General features: G+C 37.4%; 1 long non-coding RNA gene and 1 pseudogene across 2 annotated transcripts; both read right to left on the reverse strand.

Annotated features, from left to right (window-relative positions):
- Positions 1-234: 234 nt before the first annotated feature.
- Positions 235-1,238, reverse strand: LOC112199432 (annotated as a pseudogene).
- Positions 1,239-5,343: 4,105 nt separating this feature from the next.
- On the reverse strand, positions 5,344-6,672 carry LOC121052521. Of its 2 annotated transcripts, none has more exons than XR_005809329.1 (5): positions 6,471-6,672; positions 6,144-6,279; positions 5,932-6,045; positions 5,666-5,805; positions 5,344-5,580 (listed from the first exon to the last, which is right to left on the reverse strand). It is a non-coding gene; the product is annotated as an uncharacterized LOC121052521 (long non-coding RNA). The 2 variants fall into 2 exon arrangements; XR_005809330.1 differs by having other exon boundaries at positions 6,144-6,321.

The raw sequence follows: 6,672 nt of genomic DNA on the forward strand, positions 1-6,672 counted from the left end.
AATGAAATAAAAAAGTACATTTACATAGGATTATATTTTAGAATGAAACCGGCGCGCCTGGAACACTGTGGAGACAGACTAACGGAAAATTAATGGAGTAAGGAAGCCAGGTCTTAGGATACAAAACCCAAGTTCAACGTTCTTGATACCACACAAACAATTGTAAAACACCTCTGCGGTCAGCTAAACTTGCGCGCTAATTGAATTAATCAATCTCACCGTTGTTTCAGCTGATCATAAGCGGCGCACCCAGGGTAAACAATGTAATAAACGAAACAGCCACGAAAGGGGTAGCACAGCTTTCTTCTCCACCGAAGTCGTCATCATCAAACTCCTCTCCACCATCAAGTCCTCCTCTACCCAATGTTGAGGAGAAACCCCAATCCTTCTAAAAGCCTCCCCGAGTAGTGGGTACAGCTGCTTCATCGACCCCTTGAACCTCTTGGAAACAGAATACAAAGGTGGGCATGCAGCCTCATTCTCATTGATGCTACCGACTGCCACGCGCCCACCTGCATAAGTGCTGCACGCTCTCATTATACCGCTTGCTCTCCCACGAAAATGCTCAGTAGTGAAGGCCTCAAAATTCTCTGGTGGATTTCGGAGCAAATACAAGGTGGACTTGCATGTTGATATAAACACAACTTCGTTGTAAAATTCGGAGTGAAGGTTCAGGCCAAAGAAACTCTTACCCGGTTCGTTATAATAGATTAATAGGGCTTCTCGTTGAGAACGAGCGCCTGTATAGACACCAAAACTTGGAGGATTGTCGACTGAGCTGGGTTCCACCGCTCATATCTCCAGCCAATCCATGTATTGAGAATGCTTAAGCAGACGTGTCCACCAGCGCCGAGGTTTGGGTTGAGACATAACCCATGTGACCGGTAATGGACCTTTGGGGGGTGCTTTGGGTAGTCAGGTGGGAATTTAATGTCGAAGAAAAAGAGACCATCGTGGTAAGGTGTGCCGGCAGCTCCGATAATCACAGCCCTGAGGAGGTCAATGCGTGTATCGTACACCCGCACGTAGATAGTGTCCGGAAGGTCCTTCTCTAGAATTTTCCATTCACGCATGATCGTCTTGTAGATGGTACTGCCGATGTTGGTGAAACAATCTTCATCTCCGATGTTATTATTCTTCCCCTTTCCCTGCTTTTCCACGCAGCTGAAGTGGTGGTCTGAATGGTTAGAAACGACATCAAATTGATTAAACGCAGGCTTGGTAATCAAGACAGCCATCTTTGTTAGATTTTGGTGAGATTGGTCCATAGAATGCGCTTCTATATATAATTAGCAGGAAAAGTTTGTTCTTTTATTTTAGTCGATGTTTTTCAAGTTGGGGTGAAGAAGTTTGATTAGGTTTCAACATGGAAATTGGAATCAAAAGCAATATAGAATATGGAATATGGTTGGTAATATAATCCGTCGGAGTCAATTATATATAAGTAAAAACACGGCCTTCTCTTTCTAAAGAGGAAACTTATTTCTCTACTTCATGATCTCATGCAAAAAGATTTGAGCCATCATTGCTTCATGATCTCATGCAATAAGAACTCAACCAACATAGACCAAGTTATTGTCTGCCATTCCATATCAAAAAGCTGTGTGTCTTTTTTCCCTAAAAAAAAGGTTCTCCGGTACGGATCCTGGTCAAGAACGGATAAAAGTAATTCGACAAATTAAAGAGTTCCGTGATGGAATGAAGGGTCGAAAGTCGAAACCCTTATACATTTCAGACACAAATTTGAATGAAATTCGTAGTGGCAAATCAGCTACTTCAAAAGTGGCTCTTCCTCTTCAGTTTGGGGATGGTTGGTGGTGAAGATGAGCTCCGCGATGGCAATCAGGATACCAACAGCATTGGGTACCTGTACGCATATTCAAACTTATCAATTGATAAAAACGCTCATTGCAATTTGCATGCCATCATCAGTGTAGCGCATATGTACTTACTCCGATGAAAAAATCTCTTTTAAGGCAGGCAAACAATGTCCAGAGAGTCGCATTAGCCAATGAAATTATAGAATGGCTAACTGAGAAAGGCTCTGCATCACTTGATAGTTGTCTCTTTCTCAGTTTTTTCTGACAAAAATTTGAGAGAGAAGTGCAGTGAAATGAGTAACATACATTATATTAGGGCTGGGAATGGGCCCAGCCCGTGTAAAATTTGAAGGGCCCGGACCTGGACCGAAATTTTCGGGCCGGGCCTAAATAATATTTTTTAATTTTTGGGACCGAGTTGAGCCCGAACCGTTTTTCCCGGGCCGGGTTTTGCGGGTTTTCGGGCCCAAAAGGCTATAAAAAAAAAAAAAGAACAGATCGATGAACTTCGATACAAATTGCAGATCTAAGCTCCACTGCTCCAAACCCAAATTGCTCTGCCCAGTTCAAAGCTCCAAGTCTGGGTCTATGGAAGATGGGAATCAAGCTCATACTTCGATCCTCTTGCTCAGGCTCGGAAATCAAACTCAAACTTTGTAATCGAATCAAGCTTCCAGACTTTTGCAATCTGCGCAACTCAAATTTGACATCAACTTCCAGACCTTTTGAGCATTATTTTCCTGGAAAAGCTACAGAAAATCTAGAGAGATTGAGAGAGAGAGAGAGAGAGAGAGAGAGAGAGAGAGATAGGCGGGTGATGGAATGGAAGAGCCACTGTTCCAATGGAGTTTTGCAGATTTTGGGGTTGAGTGACAAAGGCAGACTAGGAATTCTCTCTAATGATCTACCATTGATTTGATGGGGAAGGAGGCTTAGGAAGAGAAGGGAAAAAAAAAAAAAGGAGTGAGGAACAAGAAGAAGACAGGAACTGGAGAAAGAAGGGACGAGAAGAAAAGAAGAGAGAGTGAAGGAAGGAGAGAGAAAACTAGAAAAAAAAAAATAATTGCCTTACTTTTACATGATTTCGGGCCTTCGGGCTTTTTTTTTTCTGACTTCTAAGGACCGGGCCCGGCCCTTTATATAATGTTTTCGGGCCGGACTTTATAAAACTGCCAAATTTTTTTAAAGGGCCCGGGACCGGCTCGGGTTTTCGGGCTAAATTCCCAGCCCTACATTATATATATAGGGGAAGTCTAAGGTGTGTTGATGTTTGTCATACATTAACTTTTTAATAAATATATATTAAATTAAATTAGTTGGTGAAACCTGTTGTACAAGTCAACAGGTTATCCACTTTTAATTTGACATGTGTACTTAAAAAAAATAAAAATTACCATACTAAGTACTCATTTATTATTTTATACGTAAATCATTCAAAAACTTGTAATGAAGATTGTAAATATAGTAATTGCTTTAAGTACAACTATAATTATCACTAAATACGTCCAATGTGGTCGTTTGTTGTAAAATGTCTCATCGATGATATAATTTACAAAAGAAATGACTCTAGTTACAAAAAGAACAATTGGATTACAAGAATAAGGACTTGAAAAGTTTTAGGTCTAATATGATTATTTACCATGTGAACAAAACATTTGTTGTAGCATTGGTAAAGTGATCCTTTTTTTTGTAAATGAAATCATATTTGAAGTAATTATCATAAAAACAACCATAATTATTACTTTATACCTCAATTGTTGTAATTTATAATAAAATGCATTGTCAAATGAGTAATTATCTCATAGATGATGAGATTTACACAAGAAAAGTATTAGTTACAAAATAGAGAATTTTAATACACAATTAAGGACTCGCGCCTCATTTACAATATATATATATATATATATATATATATAAAGTTTTATCACTTTGATAGCAATTCGTTGTCACATTAGTAAAATGGTTCTCAGACTTGTAATATAAAAAATTACCACAAATAAGAGCTTGATTACTACTTCTACAACAATTCGTTGTCTCATCGGTCAAATAGTTCTCAGACTTGTAATATTGAAGAATTACCACAAATACAACCTTGGTTATTACTTTGAACCTCAATTGCCGTAAAATCTAGAAAAAACATTGTTAAATAAGTAAATAACTCTTAAAGGATAGTAGTTACAAAATAGACAACCTTATTACATCATAACGGACTCACCGCAAATTTGCTTAAATATATGAAGTTTTACCATTATAACAATACATTCATTGTTTTATTAGTAAAGTGGTTCTAAAAACTTGTAATAGTGAAGTATTAACACTTATTACAACTAAATTACCACTTTTTACCACAATTCGTTGTTTTATTGGTAAAATGGTTCTCAAACTTGTTATAGTGAAATATTAACACTAATAACAACTTGACTACCATTTTTTACAATAATTCGTTATGTCACCAATTTTATGACTTAGGCTTGGAACGTCGAAGCATTATCAAAAGTACAACCTTAATTACTACAATTGACCTCTATTATCGTAAAATCAAAAGAGAATATAATTAATTTTTTTTTTGAACTGAGGACGGGTCTTCTCTATCTGCCTTTCTTTTCCTCTCTGTTTCTTCCTTCCTCCTTGGTCCTTCTTCCTTCTTGGTCCATTGTTGAAATTCTAGCGTATCAGAGTCATGGCGGCCTGACCATCGTTCCGCTATCACTTCTCCACTGTAATTCTCTCCATCCTTAGTTTCTCTTATGTTTGAATTTACAGAAATCTAATCGAACAAGCCCCAAAACCCCCAAATCAAAATTCCCAAACCCCAAAATTTTCAATCTCTCTTAGTCATCCTCGGAGCCAGAAGACTACTAATCCGAACTCCAATTCCAGTGATGTCCAATCCGTTGGGGTTTTGTCGCCGCCGCTTAAACCCCAAATCACCGTCAATTCAACTAAATAGGCCTGGATCACTACTAGAATAATGCCATCAGAAATCGGCTAAAAACGATGAGAAACAAAATTATGACCGATGTCTTAGTGGGTGATGAGAAAGGTCTGGAAAATCCAGACATCGGTTTTTAGCCGATGTCCTAAATAAAATGAGTTTGGACACATCGGTTTCTTATCAGATTTCGATGTATAAAATGAGTTTGGACATCAATTGATTTGTAAAAGACTGATTTCATCTCTTATTATGACATCATTTCCATCAAGTTTCGATTTCTTTATCCATATTTGACATATGCGTTTTAAGTAGAACCGATGTGTCTATCTTTTTGTAACATCGATTTTGTTTTTTCAAGTGGTTTGTTTATCATTTTTTTACATCAGTTTTGAGTCTAAAAGTGATTTGTTTCTATATACACAGACATCAGTTCATTCATAGATAAGGTAGAAATCATCAAAATGAGAATACAAATAGTAAGCTCCATAAGAAAATTGCTATTGATAAAAAGAGAGTACATACAAATCGTAGAGAGAAGGGGACATAAAACCTAAACTTCTCCAAATAGAACAAAAGAAAAGAGCAATGAGAAATACAACGTGCTTATTAATTACCGAAAATGAAGCGGTCAAGACTCTTATTGGCTAAATATTCATAGCCCAGAAGGCTTTCCGGTTCTGAGCAACTTCAACCCAACAATCTAACCAAATTTTTGTGTTCCACAGTGCTTATAATGTTGATTTTATTATAGAAATTTGCTGCTCTATGCCTATTGTTAAAGAAAAACCTCTTCACTGCAATCTCTCTCCCATCAGGCAAAACTCCCTGCAAAGATGAAATTAACCAATTAGTTTCTGCAATCATAATAGCACGTTCAGTTCCAGTTCAAAGCATATGGAGAAAAGCTAACCTTATAAACTGTTTCGAAACCTCATTGTCCAAGCTTATTGTCATTGCCAAAAGATTATGTGGCCTTTTCAATTGTAGAGTACTTAAAGTTTAAGCTACCGTCATTAAGGGTTTTTGCCATCTTTTCTGCATCATTGAAACCTAAGAAAAGAACCCATGAAAAAATACATTATGAAAACATTGGAGAATTACTGCTAGTTGCTCATGAGGGGGTGGGGCTGGGTATCAACCTTATTCGTATTGAACCGTAGGAGAAAAGGATTTTACCTGTTCTTTTCTGTTGTATATATCAGTGCTTCCAGATATACAATTCAATAACTCCTCCAACTACCAAAACAACCAGGGAACTGACAACTAAGAACGTTATCACAATAATCGTACCTGCAAAATTCATGTATGCACACATTCATGCTCAAGCTAAACGTACATATCACTACGTACAATACATGCAAAAGAAAAATAGGGTATATTTCATATACCTCTGGAACTTCCACTTCCCAATTCCTTGTTGAGAAAATATCAGAGTACCTTATGAAGCACCCAGTGTTTAATGCCCTCCTCTCAGACCAAGGCAAGCAACCCAATACTGATTCAGAAGTATTTTCCAAACATTGTCTGCAAGAATTCTCATTATAGCCATAATATCGCACCATCAAGCTGAATATATAAAACAAAAGGTATAGTAACAAGAGCAAATGAAATCTTGAAATTTAAGTTCCATCAAAGGAATTATATGGACATGAAAGAAACAATCAAAGGTAATTGCATTTGACAGAATCAAGATTCAAGAAAAGCAAGAACCTTACTTCAAAAGTATGTGATGACACCCGAAAAGAAAAGTCCTTTGGAAGTAATCAAGAGTCCAAGATGGTTCAACCTGCAAGAACTCATTGTAAGAATCATAAACAAGAAATCATGACCTTGAAATAAAGTGAGGGGGTCTTCCTCAAAGCTCTGATATATGGCATGGTTGAAGAGAGAGAGATTTGGGTTCGGGAAAGAGGTGAA

This window comes from Rosa chinensis, chromosome 4 (assembly GCF_002994745.2).
Source record: "Rosa chinensis cultivar Old Blush chromosome 4, RchiOBHm-V2, whole genome shotgun sequence".
NCBI lineage: Eukaryota > Viridiplantae > Streptophyta > Magnoliopsida > Rosales > Rosaceae > Rosa > Rosa chinensis.